General features: G+C 35.3%; 1 long non-coding RNA gene across 1 annotated transcript; it reads left to right on the plus strand.

The window, feature by feature from the left end:
* The first annotated feature begins 11,903 nt into the window (after positions 1-11,903).
* LOC121266950 lies at positions 11,904-13,407 on the plus strand. The gene is made up of 3 exons (XR_005940948.1): positions 11,904-12,192; positions 12,289-12,482; positions 13,119-13,407. It is a non-coding gene; the product is annotated as an uncharacterized LOC121266950 (long non-coding RNA).
* Positions 13,408-17,826: the final 4,419 nt, after the last annotated feature.

Here is a 17,826-nt window from a genome sequence, read left to right on the forward strand (position 1 = left end):
TAGTGATAGGTTAGTAAACTATAACACATAACACTTAAGAAGTGGTTTAGATTCAGATACGAGTTGAGATTAGTTAAGATAGTTTGTAAATAGTAAAATAAAATTTGAATAATTTATTATATTTTATCTAGAAATTTGAAAAAGTTGTTTTAGAATTTGAAAAAGTTAAATTGTTTATTATATTTTGTGTGAGAATTTGAGAAAGTTGTAATAATGAGATAAGATGAGTTGAGATGAATTGAAGTGGATTTTGAATTCAAACAAGGCTAGATGTTTGCATAGATTAAAAAAATTAGTTCAAAATATATCATAATTTAATACAGATTTTGCAAATTGATCATATTGCTAAATTCGTTTAATGCAAGTTTAACAAAAAATTAGTTCAATGTAGCTGGCTTGTGGCATAATTAATAATTCTGTGTCATGATCAAAGACATATTCTAAACAACACCTAATTAAACACATTATTTACATAAATTGAACAACATACAAATTAATTCTGCATTCAATTAGCAAGCTCTTGTCATGAGAATTTCATATTGAAAATCAGCAAGTTTATAAAAATCATTCTTTACATAAATATTATTAGGTTTGAAATCTAGGTGAACATCAAAGATAACCCAGGATTACGGCAATTAACTGCAGGATCATAGGTAAAGAGGTCTAACCCAAAAATGCAAATGGAGAACTTGAAAGCAACAAGGCATGGGAAGTAGTATATTTTCATGGGGATCACCTATAGTATTTATTTCAATAAAAGTGCATGGCAGCAAAACCCTTGTACACAGAATATATACAAAAAGAATAACCCCATCAATAATTAAAAGAACAAATTCCATAAATTTAGAAATATTAGAAAAATGAGAGAGATTGTGCACCTTTAACATGTATAAAGTGACTTGACCAGCAAAGTGTTTAGTTTTATCCATATGATCTTCTACAATTCAAATTGCTTAAACATCTATCGAACTGCTCTACAGTAAACTAAATTTTCTCCTTTTTTTTTTTTTTGTTTTTTAAATTAAATTATCATGGTAAGTTACCTGAACCTAAACCCACCTCTCACCCTCTTCTTCCAGGTAACTATGATTAATGGGAATAGTATTAGTTGATTGTGGAATCTGCAGAGGGAAACCCTATTCACCTTGGAAATTTCTCATTTTCTAAACAATCTTTTCTCCTTATCTTGAAAACCCATCCATGGAATTACAATTTAGATTTAATGGACTCAAATCTTTGCCAACATAATTGGAATCAGGGTCAAAATACAATTAAAACTTTTTATTTGAACTAAAAGTACCCATTTTCAGACATTTGAATTAATTTCTTTTACAAGTATTAATGGAAAAAACATGTCCTCTGTTTTCTCCTCAGGTTTTTTACTGGCAAGCTGGCAGTGCTTGATGGATCCCCAACAAAATAAAAGAAAACCCAGTGATTGAATATGGTATCACTGATGATTTTGATCATTATGTTAGCCTATACTTGTGTCCAAAAAACCCGTTTTGATGGTTAAAACTGATAGGTCATCAAAACAAAACCTAACCTGAAGGGTATAAAGTCTAGATCCTAGCCTCCGATTGTACTACTTCTCTTCTTCATTCATCTGCAGAACGTAAGAAAAATGAACCTCAATTCTAATTGAAAGTGGAGTTATTCCAAATGGCATACATAAATCAGAAACAGAGCAGATAGAAAGAACCTCTAAATCATCAAGTTCAAGACTGTCCAGCCGATCGGTCTCTGTTCTGACTCTATTAGAATATCTGAAAATTCAACATTCTTGAAATGAGAATATAAGCCTTTGAATGCAGTTTCCAAATTATTTTTGTTCCTTTTATTGGGCAATCAATCTCTGGAATCTTTCTTATCATAGCAAAAGGATTGGGGTCCAATCAACGATTATCAATAATAAGATTAATTTGAAGATAATGGCTCTCAAAGAGGTCTTTCTAACTTATAACAGGATAGGCAAGTACAGAGTTATGCCATTCCAAAGATGAAATGTGACCATTGATGGAACCCGCCAATGCTATGAACTCCATGGTATTAGTTGGCATTGGCTGTGAAGTTCGGGTTGGATGCATAAGCAGTCACTAATTTTTTATGAAAATTATCGGTGTAAAGGTGTCCTTATTGAGAGCCTGATCATCAAATTCCATACAATCCCAGGTCTATTCCTGATCATCTAATAGTAGAAGGGAAAAAAAATGAGCCAACGCACCTCATATAGAGTTCCATAAGTCAGTCTATTTTTTCACACTCACTTTCCACAAACATCTTTCCCTTCTAGAACCACTCAAGATTCCACCTGGAATGGCAAGATAGAGTAAGGTCAGATGACATCTATCATCACTAACGTTACAGTATTGGCCAGTTAAAAAAGATGAATATGAAAAGTAGGATCCCAGTATATTTCAATATTGTGAGCTTATGCAGATCTCATTTAACGGGGAAAAAACGTTATGTAGATCCAAGAAACATGTATCCCAAAAGGGTATGAAACTGATGAAAACATATGTGCATGAAAATGTCTAACCAATAAACATCTTGTCGCCAATTAAGGGCTCAAAGGAACAACAGAATTAAAATGAGGATATACTAACAGCCAAACAAGTAACAATCCCAGAAACACCAACTTCATTTTATGAAATAAAACACATCCACTCGAGGCAGAGTCACAAAGGTATGCTTCAAAAGGCTTAATTGAAAATCCTTGGTAACAAACTGATACTCAGTTTACATAGGATGAGCTTTTCAATACTTCTGGACCAGAGCATAAGATAAATATTAAATTGAAAAGATTTACCATTTAATAGGTCAAGTGGCACATATCAAGTAGGGCTACAACCCGAGCAACCCGTTCAACATGTGGGCCTGACCCGAACTGACCCGCACTTCTTGATCAGTTGGACAGAATCGATCTGACCCGCATATTCTTGATTGGGTCAACCCGGGATTTTTTTTTTCTTCGTCTTCAACCCTCCTTTTTCTTCAAGCATATTCTGTTGCAAGTTCAAGAGCCATAATATTTCAGATCAAAAGCTTTGTTTTTGTTACGAGGGATTCAATGCATTTATTGTGTTTAACGAGCCATTGAAAGTAAGGAAGGAAAGTTAGAGAAGACAGGTTGATTCTTCGGATTTAGGTTATAATGTTTTCCAAGTCTATTTGGAAGAGAAAAGTGGAGAGGAAGTACCAACCCATTGCAAATTGGAGAAAAGAGAGAATCCATCCCATCCACCAGTTCGTGCTGTGAGAAAAGTCAAATGGACAAAAGCAACATGTATAATTAGACCACACATCTCTCGTAGATAATACTTTGACGACAGCTTTCAGAAGTAATTTTCGGCTGCAAAATAAGTCCAAAGAAAATGAAGAAGAATTTGATTTTTCCTTCAAAAATAAGAAAGAGACAGTAATCAGTAAATTTCGAGACCTTCCGGTCATTGAGAAGGGGGCTAGGGTTTCATCAGCAGATTTTATAAGCGGGTTGTACGGGTCGAACCCGACCAAGAGTTAAACCCGTATTTTCGGGTCGGGTTGGGTCGGGTCGGGCCGGTGATCACGGACGGGCCGGGTCAGTCAATTTTTTGCACAGGCCTAATATTAAGAATACATGATCCTAAATAAATTGGTGAATATTAATTACATCAACTAAAAAAATTAAATCAATTTTACTCTTCTAACACACAGAGGAGTAAAAAGAACTTTTAACTATGCACCATATTACTACACATTACCTTCATCAATAAACTAAATAAAGGCAAAACAAAGTATAGAATTAGGGTCACCACATATTCGATAGTCAACAATCTTCAAGCATAAAAGCACTTGTTCAAGACCAAAATCTCCTCCCCCAAAACATTTCAGTCCAGAACAACTCCTGCAAAAAGAAAAACCTACAAACGAATCTAAGATCAAAAAGAAAAATGAACCATAAATTCCAAAATTAAGAGAAGGGCTTAACACAATTAAGAAAAGTACAAAAAAGTTTATACCTTGTTAGGCCTCAAAAGCATAACCGTGCACCAGATTCAACCCTGCCTCAATGTTTCCCATTAATTTTTCCAAAGTTCTTTGCAAATCCAACATTTTTTTCACTTGAAAATGAAACTAAAATGGCCGACCATCAAACCACTAGAAAAAGTAGAACACACACACACACACACACACGATTACAATGGTATTTGTCGGTCAACATGCAAAAAGTAGGAAAAATTAGGATGGAAAAATGAAATTTACCCCAATTGCATGCAGATGTTCTTGAATCGAAGCAACTTGTGAAGTACTCAGCAGATCAACTCATTCAGTTTTGTCATCCACCTCAAGGGCTGCATTCACCACAGAGGCTCTGATCCAGTGCAGCAATGGAGCATGCTCGCGCTGGTCGTCAGGGAAGAAGATCGTGGACACCATGCGATGGAAAACACCGTACAAGGTCTCCTCCTCAGTTCGGTGGGGGTGACTCCCTTCGCCATTGGGCTTCTCCATCCCGTATGGTTATGCCATTTTGCAAGACGCGTGCATGACACGCACCACACTGGAAAGGAGTCGTTCAGCCTGTCAAGACGTTGTCGGAATCGTTGGGTCCTGAGCTGTCGCGCATGGCGTCGACGGAAGAAGAATCGCGGTCGTTTGAGAACCCCACGCGTTTCCTTTAAACCTTGCATCGGAGCAACGCATCGCTCCAATTGGCTCCCAATCTGGTCGACCGCAAGATCGGTGGGTGAGGCTTCTCTCGGTGGTGCACGTGTCAGACGATGGTCACTGAGGGAGCTCAAAACGGCTACCCCCTTTATTCTGCCAAAAACCTGAAAAAAAAAACAAAAAAAACCAGACGAAACTACCGGAGACGAAGGGCCGGAGAGGAGAGGGAGGAGAGGAAGAGGAAGAAGGAGCCAAAGCTCCCTTTCCCCCCAGCTGGATTCGAACGAGCGAGTTTTAGAGAGAGGGTCTGGTTTCTAGAGAGAGAGGGTCCTCTCCATCTATTCCAAACAAACCTTCGTCTTTCACCGAGGCATCTCGGTTTCCAGAATGGAGGGCAACGATGGCTGTCAAGTTTGCTGCCTTTCTATAGAACCACACTTGGGATTTAATCCCTTTTTCATCCTCCTATAATCTGCTTGGGTCCAAATGGGTCTTAAAATCGAAGAACCGGGCTAATGGCTCTCTTGAGCACCGCAAGGATCGCCTTGTGGCCAAGGGATTTTACCAATAGCCTGGGCTCAATTACATTAAAACATTCAGTCCGGTTGTCAAACCGGTCACCATCCGACTCATCCTCTCCCTTGCCGTCACCCATAAATGGCCATTACAACAATTCGATATTCAAAACGCGTTCTTACATGCAGACCTTGAAGATGAAGTGTACATGCAGTAGCCTCTGGGGTTTGTCAATCCAGGTCTCCCACATCATGTTTGTAAGTTAAAGAAATTTATCTATGGCTTGAAACAAGCCCCTTGGGCTTGGTTTTCATGTCAAGCACCTTGGTTCTTAGTCTAACAATTCCTTATTTATCTTTCGTAATAACTCTGAGTTCCTATTTGTGTTAATATACGTTGATGATATTGTTGTTACGGGTTCAAATTCTGTGTTGATATCTAAATTTATTCTTGCTTTATGTTCATGTTTTCATGTCAACCACCTTGGAGACTTACATTATTTTTTAGGAATAGAAGTGTTTTGGAACTCCTTTGGCCTTTATCTTTCACAGTCAAAATATATTGCTGACCTGCTTACTCGAACAAACATGCATCAATCTAAGCCTGTCTCTACTCCTCTCTCGGCATCTGTTAAATTAACTACACTTGACAGATCCACCTTTGAGGATCCTCACATGTATCGAAGCATCGTAGGAAGTCTCCAATATCTAGCTTTCACTAGGCCAGACATTGCTTTTGCTGTTAAAAAACTCTATCAGTTCATGCATTACCCACGGCTACCCCACTGACAAGCTGTAAAACGCATACTTTGATATTTAAATCTCACCAAAAACCTTGGCCTTCATTTTGGTACAACATCTTCCATAAAGTTGTGTGCATTTTTTTATGTTGATTGGATCGGGTGCCCTGATGATCGTAAGTCTACTGGAGTGCATTGCATTTATTTTGGTTCTCACCTTATCTCTTTGGGCTATAAGAAGCAGCCCATTATAGCCCGGTCCTCTATTGAGGCCGAGTATAAGGCTATAGCAAATGCCTCGTGTAAAGTTTTGTGGCTGCAATCTCTCTTACAAGAACTTGGTATTTTTCTTGTTGAAGCACCAACTTTGTGGTGTGATCATTTTGTTAGAGATGGGGTAGCTGCCAAAACACTTAAAATTTCTTTTATCTCTACCAAAGATCAACTTGCTAACATTTTTACATAGTCTTTGTCCTCAGCTCGGTTTTCTCAACTCCGATCCAGCCTAACTCTCACTCAAGTACCACTTGCATTGCAGGGGAATGTCAAGACAGAAAAATGTGATGACCCAAAGCAGGACCAACAACTTGATTGTAGAGGGATTCTCACCAACACACACCCTCGCATGAGTGCTTCACTAGCTGACATAATCATCTAGAAGGAATAATCCCATAACGGAAATGTTGAAGTGGACCAATTACATTGTAATAGTTGTTAGGAAATTGCTCTCTATAAAGTCTGGTACACTACTCTGTATTCTTATGAAAAATCATATGTAACCAAGTCTCAATGAAAAGTCTATTTAATAGAATCATTTTGTCAAACGTCTATGTGGGTCTATGGGACTTTATTCAATACTTATTAGCAAATTTTCATTAAACTAAAACAGTAGTTCAAGAGGGCCTGAGATGCCACAAACAAACGCTCAATTACATTAATATTCGCAATAATTAAAAGAAAAGGTAATGGGTAGGAATGAGAGGAATGGAACATGTGAAATTTTGTACCCAAAACAAAGGCGATATATATCAACACTACAAGAGATTGTGTTTTTTGAGACAAAAAATTTTGTCTCAAAAAACACAATTTTCGTCCAAAATTATATTTGGAGATGAAAAAATTACGTCTCAAATTTGTCTCGAAAAGACAGTCTCAAAAAGTTTTTAGAGATGAAAATCAAATTTCGTCTCAAAAAATCATTTTTAGAGACGAAATTGGGCAGATCCAGTTGAAACCGTTCAAACGGATAATTTTTTTTAGATGAATCGATTTCGTCTCAATATATTGTTCGAATGAAATATTTATCCGTTCGAACTGAGATGTCCATTTGAACAATATGAAATATTCATTCGAACTAATGTCCATATTTGATCATGTTCGAACGAACGGAGTGTTCAAACAGATTTTATTCGTTCGAATTAATAAATTTTTCAAACGATTTGTGTTCGAACAAGAATTATGTCTGTTCGAACAGAAATTTTATTTTCGGAAATTATATCCGTTCGAATGGGGTTTTGCACATAACTGTTGTTCAAACAAATAATTTATTGTTCGAACATCCGTATTTCTCTTTTGTCGTTCGAATGGGTTAGTTTTTCTTCGAATGAGTCTGTTTTGGTTTGAATGTAATTACAAATGATAATTTACCGTTCGAACTGGTTATTTACCGTTCAAACTATATTAATCATACAAATCATAATTTAATTAAAAATACCATACTAATATTACACAATTTGTAATTCAAACATCAATTGTTCAAATGTTTTGGAATATTATAACATAAATGCAATGAAAGAAAAGATAAATTTGAAGACTATGGTGGTGGCATAGAGTTTTGGGAGATTATTAACTGGAATTGTTCAAATATTTTTTGGTTATTCAACTGCATCCTCGCTTCTAATCTCGCCTCCAAATCTGCTGCTTAATCTAATCGGGCCAACAACTCTTTTTCCTTGGACCTCAATCGTTCTATCTCAAGTGTTGCTTCCTCCAATTCCTTAGTCTTGTTGTCATTCAATCTAACTCGAGAATAGGATGATGATGATGATGAGGATTGTTTTACGCAACATCCTAAGCCCCTCAAATATCCAAAACATGATCCAAGAACTTGAGAAAAGATCTGAGCATTGTTGACAGATGATGCATCAGATGGATCTGCAACAGTTTCCTTAAGAGATATCATCTTGTCTTACAAAAGCAAAAACATTAAAGTTAGTATAAGTAACAAAAATATTATTTGACAATGGAATTAAAAAAACTTACATAATTTGCCTCTGTTTCGGGACTGACCCAAACATCATCACGATTTTTATAAGTTTTAGCATACAATTGGGTCAAATCATAGTCAATGGGACTTTCTTCTTTCTGCAAAAGGAAAATTTATATTAGAACTTAAATCAGAAAATGTGTATTATATGTTAATATTTTACGGGCACTAAAATAACTTACCATTTTGTTAAACGAACGATGGAAAGATCGAGAACCTGCATGATGATTTATCTTTAAATTTGATCTATTTGCTTTGTTCACAGTACTCCGTTGTTAAAAAAAATATTAGCCTATATGTTTAATACATTTGTGATATACTATTAAAAAAATATAGAAGCGATATTACCTGATAAGCAGGATCTTCAAACATATCACAAACTTCCTCCAATTCATTTGGTGGAATTGCTTGGAATGGATTTTGGCGCGCCTCTATTGTAGTACTAAACTTCTTATAATGTGCATGGCATCGACCTTTGTACCTCCGAAATACATTTGACATCAGTTCCTCAACAGTTAATCGATCCTCTCTTTGGCCAAAATTAAGCTCAAACTCATTATTTCAAAAATTATAAACAATTAGTATAAATACAAAGTAACTTGAAAGTAATATGTTATATACTTAGTTGCTTGAGATGTAGCCTATTACCAAACAACAGTTTTTATGTGGTCTTTCACATTTTTGAAAACTTTAGACCAAGATGATGTAGCAATCGGTGCATACATGCAAGTAAGTGTACCAACATAAGAAGCAAACCACGCTGCCAAATCTCCGGAGCCACCGGTGTGATCATCAGGAATATCAACCTTGATTTTATCAATTTTTCTTACTTTCTCTATGTAGACACCCCTCGTAATGCCTCTACCTTTGCGCTTGCTTACAACAGCTATATATACAGTAATTAAAGCATAACTTTTTAATTAAATTAATTTATTTTAAAGATATATTACTTAAATTGAGAATGAAATATGATATTTAATTTGATAAAATACTTTGTTCTGGGCCTGATGATGTTGGCTCACTATTTATTACAGGTGAACCATGCAGGGAGTCAGTAATGGATGGGGATGGCACACCTGTTGCTTTGCGTTTGGGAGACATTTCTATTTGAAATTGTAACAAATTATTATTCAAACAAACGTTATCATAACTTATATATGTTAATATTACTTACAAAAATTCATGTTTGAAATTCATTCACTATCCGCTTTGCTGGACCAGTCGCCCTCATCCTTACTAGACACTTCAGTTGATTCATCTTCTTCCGATTTTTTACCCTCAATTACTTCAGGTTGAACATCTTCTCTACACAATGGGACCATATCATATTGGCTTAGATCAACAAATAGATTGATGCCTACTTCATTTTCTTGATATGCTTCTTCATTTGCTGGACTATCAACTTCTTCATGTGGTTCGTCTGCCTCTGGAATGTAATCATATACATTTCTTGGTGCAAACTTCTCCACTACCCGCCATGGGTTTCCGTACTCCTGATCATCTAAATAAAAAAATTGATTTGCTTGGCAAGTGAGAACGAAAGGATCATCCTCATATCATGTGCGAGATGTATTGACACTCACAAAATAATCATCGTTACGCATTCCCAACCTAGGATTTGAAGCATCCCACCAATTACATTTAAACAACCAGACCATATATCCCCCCACGTACTTGAACACTATGATATCTTCCACAATTCCGTAGAAGTCAATGTTATCATCCCCATGGCTTCCTTCGACTACGACCCCAGAATTTTGAGTTTTCCTATATCGTTCTCTATCAGTTGTGTGAAATCTATATCCACGCACCAAACATTCTGAGTACTGGATAGTCCGCCTAGACGAACTATATGCTAGAGCATACAGTTCTGGTGAGATTTCTTCTGAATTTTCACCATATTTCAATACAACCTATATCAATAAATATTATTATATAGAAAAAAGTAGAATTTAGTGGTATGAAATTCGTATTATAAAATGGGGGCTTAACAGTAATACCGTATGTTCAAACCACGAAGTAAATTCCTCTTCGTGCGTCTTTTCTACGTCAGTTACACCATTTGAGCGAAGTAGTTGTGTATGTTCATTGTGCATGTTCATGTGAATGTTTAATTTGTATGAAGTTATATTATATTATTATGTATAAACTTAAAGATAATATTGATTTAGATGATCATCACTAACCTCAAGTAGTGATCAATCTCTGCGCAGTTATTCAAGACATACCATCGAGCTCTTTCAAACTCTCGCCCACATAGATCGTAGCCCCCTTGTGCGCCTATGAGACGCACGGTCTGGGAAAATACAGTAAATATCGATGAGACTCCCATCTCTCGCCCACCTTCATAATTTCAGTCTGGTCTTGTAAATCTAGTATCAGCCCTACAAAAATACATTGAACAAAAGGTATGACACTCATTATCAATATATGACTCTGCAATCGAACCTTCTGGACGAGCTTTATTCCCCACAGATCGCTCAAGTTTTCCCAAAAACCGTTCAATAGGATACATCCATCTATACTGAACTGGGCCAGTGACTAAGCCTTACAAGGTAGGTGCACTGGCAAATGAACCATTACATCAAAGAATGAAGGCGAGTACAAGCTCTCCAATTTGCACAATATTACTGCAATGTCAGCTTCCATTTTTAACAATGCATCAACTTTCAACGTTCTACTACAAATGTCTCTGAAAAATCTCCCTAATTCTATGAAGCTGACAAACATCTCGAGTAAGCTTTTCACGGACACCAACCAATAACAGACACTGCAGAAATACATGACAGTCATGACTTTTAAGGCTAGTTATCTTCCAATCATGTGTTCGAACACATCTTGTCATGTTTGAAGCATAGCCATCAGGGGTTACAATGTCGAACACTAAGCGAAGGTCGCGACAGATGGGGCCTCTTAACAAGATCACATTTAGCAAAAGCAAGGGGCACTTGCGGAAGACTGCACCAGAACAGCCTAGTGATCCTTCCATAGATCCAGCTTCTAGTAGTGCTGCTGCCGTTGAGAGACAGCCTCCTGGGCTACTTTGGATCAGGTACGAGCTCTGTTTGTGGAGTTCGTTGAGCCCATTATGGAGAGCTTAGAGATCTGGAAGGATTTATTAAAATGTTACAATATGATGTTGATATACTAAGGACCCAATGATATTTTTAGTTATTATTCTACTTTTTTATGTTGTATTGAACATTATATATTTGATATGTAATTAATGTACAAGAAATAAAGCTTTTCGTGGCGATTTTATGTCTGTTGCAAATAAAATCGCCGTAAAAAGCAATTATTCGCAGCGATTTTTCACGTCGTCACAGGTTTTTTTACATTAAGTTGGAAAATGGTCTTTTGCAGCGATTTTTATACTTTTTACAACGGGCAAAATTGCCGCAAATACAAAATTGGTCTTTTACAACGACTTTTCAATTTTTGAGATGAAAAATTCGTCGGAATATTAAAATTTTTTTTTTTCGACGCTTAGTTAATCGCTGCGATTGTGAAAGTGGTTATTTGTAGCGATTTTTATGTTTAAAAATTGCCAAAAAAGATTATTTCCAGCGATTATAAAATTTTCCAAAAAAAAAGCGATGAATACTACTGATTTGCGGCGATTTTAAATTTTGTCGTTGAATTCAGCACGAAATTTGAAACTGCCGCGATGGAGCGATATTGTTTTCGTTGATAATGACTTTTTCATATTTCTGGCGAGGTTTAGGCATTTGCGGCGATATGGAGACGCCGCAAAAAGCTAATAAAATTGCAATGCCCGCTCGTCCTCCCTTGTCATTTCCCTCTAGCCCTAATTCCCCCGCCTCCTCCCTCCCCTTCTCTCTCCCCAACTCTTCCTTCTCGAGCACAACCCACGCCGGTAAGCATAGTCCGTCGCCCGCAACCCCACCACGCCACCGCCACCTCACCTCGAGCACAACCCATGCCGGGAAAGACCCTGTTTCTTGTAGTGCCCTCTCCGTCTCTCCTTCCACTCACCGCGACATATTCGAACTTCCCCAAGGTAAGATTTCCAAACCCTTATTTCCAAATCATCTTCTTCTTGCCATTTTATGGTCTTCGAAGTCTTCCGCTTCTATTTCATTCGCTGCTCTTCAAGCATCTAGACCCACGATGATGTGGCCAGACAGCTTCCACCCCCGAGTACCGATATAGTGCTTTTGTATTAATCTTGCCAAGGTTATTCTCTCTCCAAGCGTTAGTTAGATGCAGTTTTCTTTTTTATCTGGGTTTTAATTTGTTGATGTTGTTCCAAATCTACTTAATCTTCGTGGGTTTCCAAAGGGAGCAGCGGTGGTGGCCGTGGGTCTCTATTTACTAAAATACATCGTACCGTCTTTTGAGCCCATGGATGAGGTTCCTTGTATCTCATGTCTTACGGACACAAAACTAGGGCTTTTTACTAGGTAATCATTGATCAACAAAGCTAGAGAAGGATAGGATGAGAATATGATGGATTCCTCTTAAACAATAAATCCTCATGTGTTGTGACATGGTGAAGCCACACCAACAGTTGAACTGCTACTCAGTAATAAAGATGGGAAAGATACAATGGTGGGATAGTTGGGCATGTCCATTACCCTATTTGATGTGTAACTGATTTATAGTTTATCATTTTGGATTTCTATTAAAAACTATTATCTGTGAGATTTACAGGAGTTAAGTTACTTATATTTCTTGGCATGGTTTGAATCTCTTTCATGCTTCTTGTGTGCGTAGGTAACACCCTTTTCTCATATTAATAACATTTTATTCTTAACTATCTTAGCATGGCCTAATTACTTTATGTATATGTAACTGGATAATTTATAATGTCATATTTGGTATAGTGTCTAGACCTTTGGCTGGTACTCAATCACCTGGAAATTTTTATTTCAGTTCTAATTGTACCTTGAACATTGGGTGTTGTGTTATGTAGAAATATTGAAGCTTTACTCACTAAATACCTGCGTGAACATTTTATTTGGGTTTGATTTAATTTTGATTCTAATTTATATTCATTTTGGTGGTTCAAATGTCTACCGTGCTACACTTGGATCTGTACCTCGGTGAGGATAGATGGAAGGTTCAAATGTGGGATATACTCTTGGATAAAGAAGGCAATTATTGGGTCTTCCTCATTCTCATTTTATACTTTTGTAATAATAGAGGGATTATTTTTCCTTGTAATTTGCTAAAATCTCTTGTGCCCCACATTTAGAGCATTTGATGCTAACAAAGTCATCCTTACTTTAATTAGAGAAAAGTACTTGAGGGTTTGAAACCTGAAAGTAAACAAACATCTTTCTATAAGGTTCTTAGACTGTTGAAATTGTATTCTTATATGTTTTCAGACAAATGGTCTTCACTTAAATATATATATATATATATATATATAAATATATATATCAAATGACCTCTTATAAATGAAAAATATCATATTGATGCTTTCTTATTAAATTATAATTATTATTTTTGTTCTGTAAAGGACATCTAACATTATTTTTGGTTTTTATGCGACATTATATTTGATCTCTAATGCAATACAAGCCATAATCCCCACCCCCTGTTCACCTGAGGTGAAATATTCTTTGTAATTTCAATGAAGATGGAAATATATAATTGTCCTTGTTGCTTTCAAATTAATGTCTTTTTTGTTTATTATTTTAACAGTGAATTATTCTATTCCTTATAATTTCGTTTTGCTTTATGTAACATTTGTTCATAATGCATAACGAGTGAACTATTTTTAGTTCTAATTGTTGTTTCGCTCTTAGCCCTGAATCATTGTATGTGTTTTTATAGTTTTCGGTAATAATTCCCTCTATTACTTGTCTTGGTTTCATAATTGAGAGGTGGATCTATGCTTTACCTATAGGGAGGCAATCTTCGCATTAGTTCGTAGGAAGCATATGTTTCATTATTTTTTTTATTAAATTATGTCATCGGCTTTATCTTTTATCATATTTTAACAATTTTAACAATTTTAACAATCTAGTGTTGTCTTTTTGTTAGTTGTAGTTGCTAGTGTCAGAAATTTATATGCTGCCAAGATTCTTGTTATTTGAGCTTCTCATCTTAGTTGAATTGATTTTCATATCTTTCTTTTGTGTCATAAGTTGTATATGTTTATGTTCTTATGCAGAGGATACTTATGTTACCTAGTTTTCAATATGTTTATGTTCTTAGCATTCCAATTTCTAGCCTCTAATCAGCCCCTGTTCTTTCCCTTTCTTATGTAAATTCAATTTAGTTACATCTATAATTTTGTGACATGCTAGAGTACTGAAAAATCGAGACATACATAATAAACTTCTCGTCAAAATCAGTTTTCATCTAGCCATTTGTATATAACTGTCTGAAGTGTAAATACTAGGTAAACTTAGTTTTGGTTTTACCTGTGTTCCCTTAGATTTTCCCTATTTTTCTTCATCTGAATTGCCTTCATTTATGGTTCTACTTTACTTTTAATGTAGGAAATGTAGTGGACAAGCATTAGACCACAATTCTCATGCTTTGACACCATGAAACCTCACCAAGAAGCTTAGCCTCTCTTGAAATGAACTTATTATTGAGACTTCCAAGTGACTCATGGGCCTTATCTTGATTCTAAGCCAAGATTACATAGCTATTGTGTGAAGTGTAAAATGTGGTTGAGTTTACAATTGTGTGATTGGGTTGAATGGTGAAGCCGTTGGGTTGTTATTGTAAATATATGGAGAAGGAGCATTATACTTGAAGTTGGATTGAATTGAGTATGTGGTTGATGTAGATTAATAAAATGCAGGAGTTAGAATGTGGTGTAGAAACTTAGAGTCAAGAAGTGGAAGCTTGTGTTGTATTGTACTCTCAATCAGATTTTTCAGTCATTAAATACACCAATCACCAAGGACTACTTTTGTTCTCTTTGATTCTCTTCTGAGCAGATGATATATTTCTTTGATGTTTTTCTCCAACCCAAATTAGGTGACCAACCAGTATTACATTAATGTCACTTTCTCTCTCTGTCTAGTAGTAAGAAAATATCATATTCTCTCTAGTACTCATACCCTTTATGATATGTGCTCAGATTTGGCTTGATTGTTTGTGTTCTCGAGAAATATTGGAACGGGCTATTGGCATTGACTTGGTCGTCAATTTGAAGCTCCAGGAAGATATATTGCCTAAGAAATGTCCTCAAAGAAGAATTTGCAGTGAGTTTGGGAAATTTCAATATGGCCTCCACTAACATCAAGGGTGAAAATGGGAATCCTAGTATTAGCTGGCTCCACTTATTCCCCAGCCACATTGTAGTTGGAGAAGAAGAGATGAAGAGATGAAGCTGATTGTGATTTGGTTTCTAGCTTGGGGACTGCTGCAGGTTTGATATGGTTTGTCTTTCTTCTTCCTGATTTTAGGAAAAAGCATTGATAATTATGCTAAGATGAGAGTAGTTTTATTATTTTTTTTCAGTGAATGGTATAGTTTCTTCTATCAATCTGAGATAAGTGATCACATTGTGTACTTTTATGAGAGTTAGTATACTTAACAGTATAACTGGAGAATTCAATTGGATGCCTTCCATTTGATTCTTGGTATTGGTGAATGGTACTTTAAAGGATTAGATATTCAAACATCCTAGATACTTTCAACAAGTTAACTATCTGAGCATGCACAAAACCAAATTAAAATTATCTCATATACTTTTGGTTTGATTATGTAATAACAGAATAAAACCTGGTCCTGAAAAATAACTATGCTTTAGTCATGTAAACTTGTTGCATGTGAGCACCCTTTCTTGTCTGGGTTTTTTTTTTTTTATTTAGTTGTTTGCACATGTATTGAGTGGAGCTAGGTAATGTGAAAAAAGAAAAGATGTGGGAATTGAATTTAGAGATTTTCTTGGTTATATAAGGTGGTGTGGTTGTATATATAGTTGATTCATTATTGTTTGATATAAATACTAAATTGCAATTTATATAGCTTAAGCTTTGTGTGGCCATCCAGAAATTTCATAGTGAATATAATTTGGATGTGCATTATATTTTTTATTCATTCTGTTTTGTGCACTTTTTTTTTTTTTTTTTTTTTTCTGAAACATCATTTCAGGCGAGTACAGTTCGTGGGAAATAATCCTAGAAGACTATTTGCGGCGATATAATAGTTTTTAGCAGTGACAATTACTCACTGGCAAAGAGACAATCTTATTTACGGCGATTTTAAGCGCTGCAAAATATATTATTCACGACGATTTTTGAACACGCTGCAAATAATATGAAGATATTTGCAGCGATATTTTGTGTATTTGCGACGATATAAAACACTGCAACTATTTTTTCGCAGCGATAAAGAACTGAAATATGAACATTATTTACGGTGTAATTTACAATATTAGCAACAACAAAAATCGCTGCAAATAAACATTTTTCGAGACGATTTTTGGGTTTCGCTGGTTTACTTTTAAGTAAGTCAACAATTGCGACAAATGTCCGGCATAGCATAAATTTCTGTGAATGGTTATTTGCAACGATTTTGAGGGTTATTTGAGGCGATTTTTGGCGCCGGAAAAGGCCCTATATCAAATATAATTACATTATATTTGATATGTAATTAAATTTATGTATGGTTTTTATTTTTCGTGTTTACTACTTTATTTATTTTTTTCATTTTACTTGCCGTTCATGATAATATAAAAAATGATACTATCTTTAAAGTTATATTTATATAAATTTAACATAAAAGAAATCACTATAAAGTTTTGAAGTTTTGAAGTTAATTACATAAAATTAATTTATGAATTTATAAATATTTTAACTCACTGCAAATCATAATATATAATATATACACATTTTTTATATTTTGAAAATGATAGCAAATTAATGGAAAAATTATTTATTACTTTAATGGAAAAAATATATGCACAAATCCATACTAATAAAAAAATTAATCGAAAAGATTTCCGTTCGAACAAATAAATTTAAATTCGAACGGTTATTACTTTTCCCGAGAAAAATAAATTAATTTCCCGCCAATATTATTATTCGAACAGATTATATACTGTTCGAACGAACATTAATTCCATGTTCGAATCTATTTTGTTCCGCTTGAACGGTTTTCTTTTTTTGAGACGATTTTTTTGGTCATAAAATATCTTGTTTGAATGGATAGTTTTCCTTTCGAACAAATTTAGTACCTCAGGCATTTTTGGAGACGGAAATTTCATCTCCAAAAATGACTTTTAGGAATGAAATTTAATTCGTCTCTAACAAATTTCATACCTAAAAGTCAAATTTTTTGTAGTGCAAGTTGCATAAAAGTAAAGATGAAAAATGCAATACACCAAATATTGTTAGAATACATTCAATAGCTGAAACAAGGAATTCCATTAGAGGAACATAGAGACTAGTTGAATTAATGGGCATATTAACGCCTTAAAGCTAGCTATCCCAATGATTACGTACCAAGAGGTCATTTAGTGAGGATAAATTGAAGAGATCCTTTGGTGAGTTGGAGAAAATGGATTCTACTCTGTCAGGGTAAGCATTCATTTTTTACATCTATAGCCTAGAGGGATTCGTCCTCGCTACGTACCACCGAATGATTGAATTTTGATTGATGTATATAATGTCTTCACTTTACCACAACAATTAGTTTCTTATTTAGGGTGCATATCCTAATT

The sequence above is a fragment of the Juglans microcarpa x Juglans regia genome, chromosome 5S (genome assembly GCF_004785595.1).
Source record: "Juglans microcarpa x Juglans regia isolate MS1-56 chromosome 5S, Jm3101_v1.0, whole genome shotgun sequence".
Taxonomy (NCBI): Eukaryota; Viridiplantae; Streptophyta; class Magnoliopsida; order Fagales; family Juglandaceae; genus Juglans; species Juglans microcarpa x Juglans regia.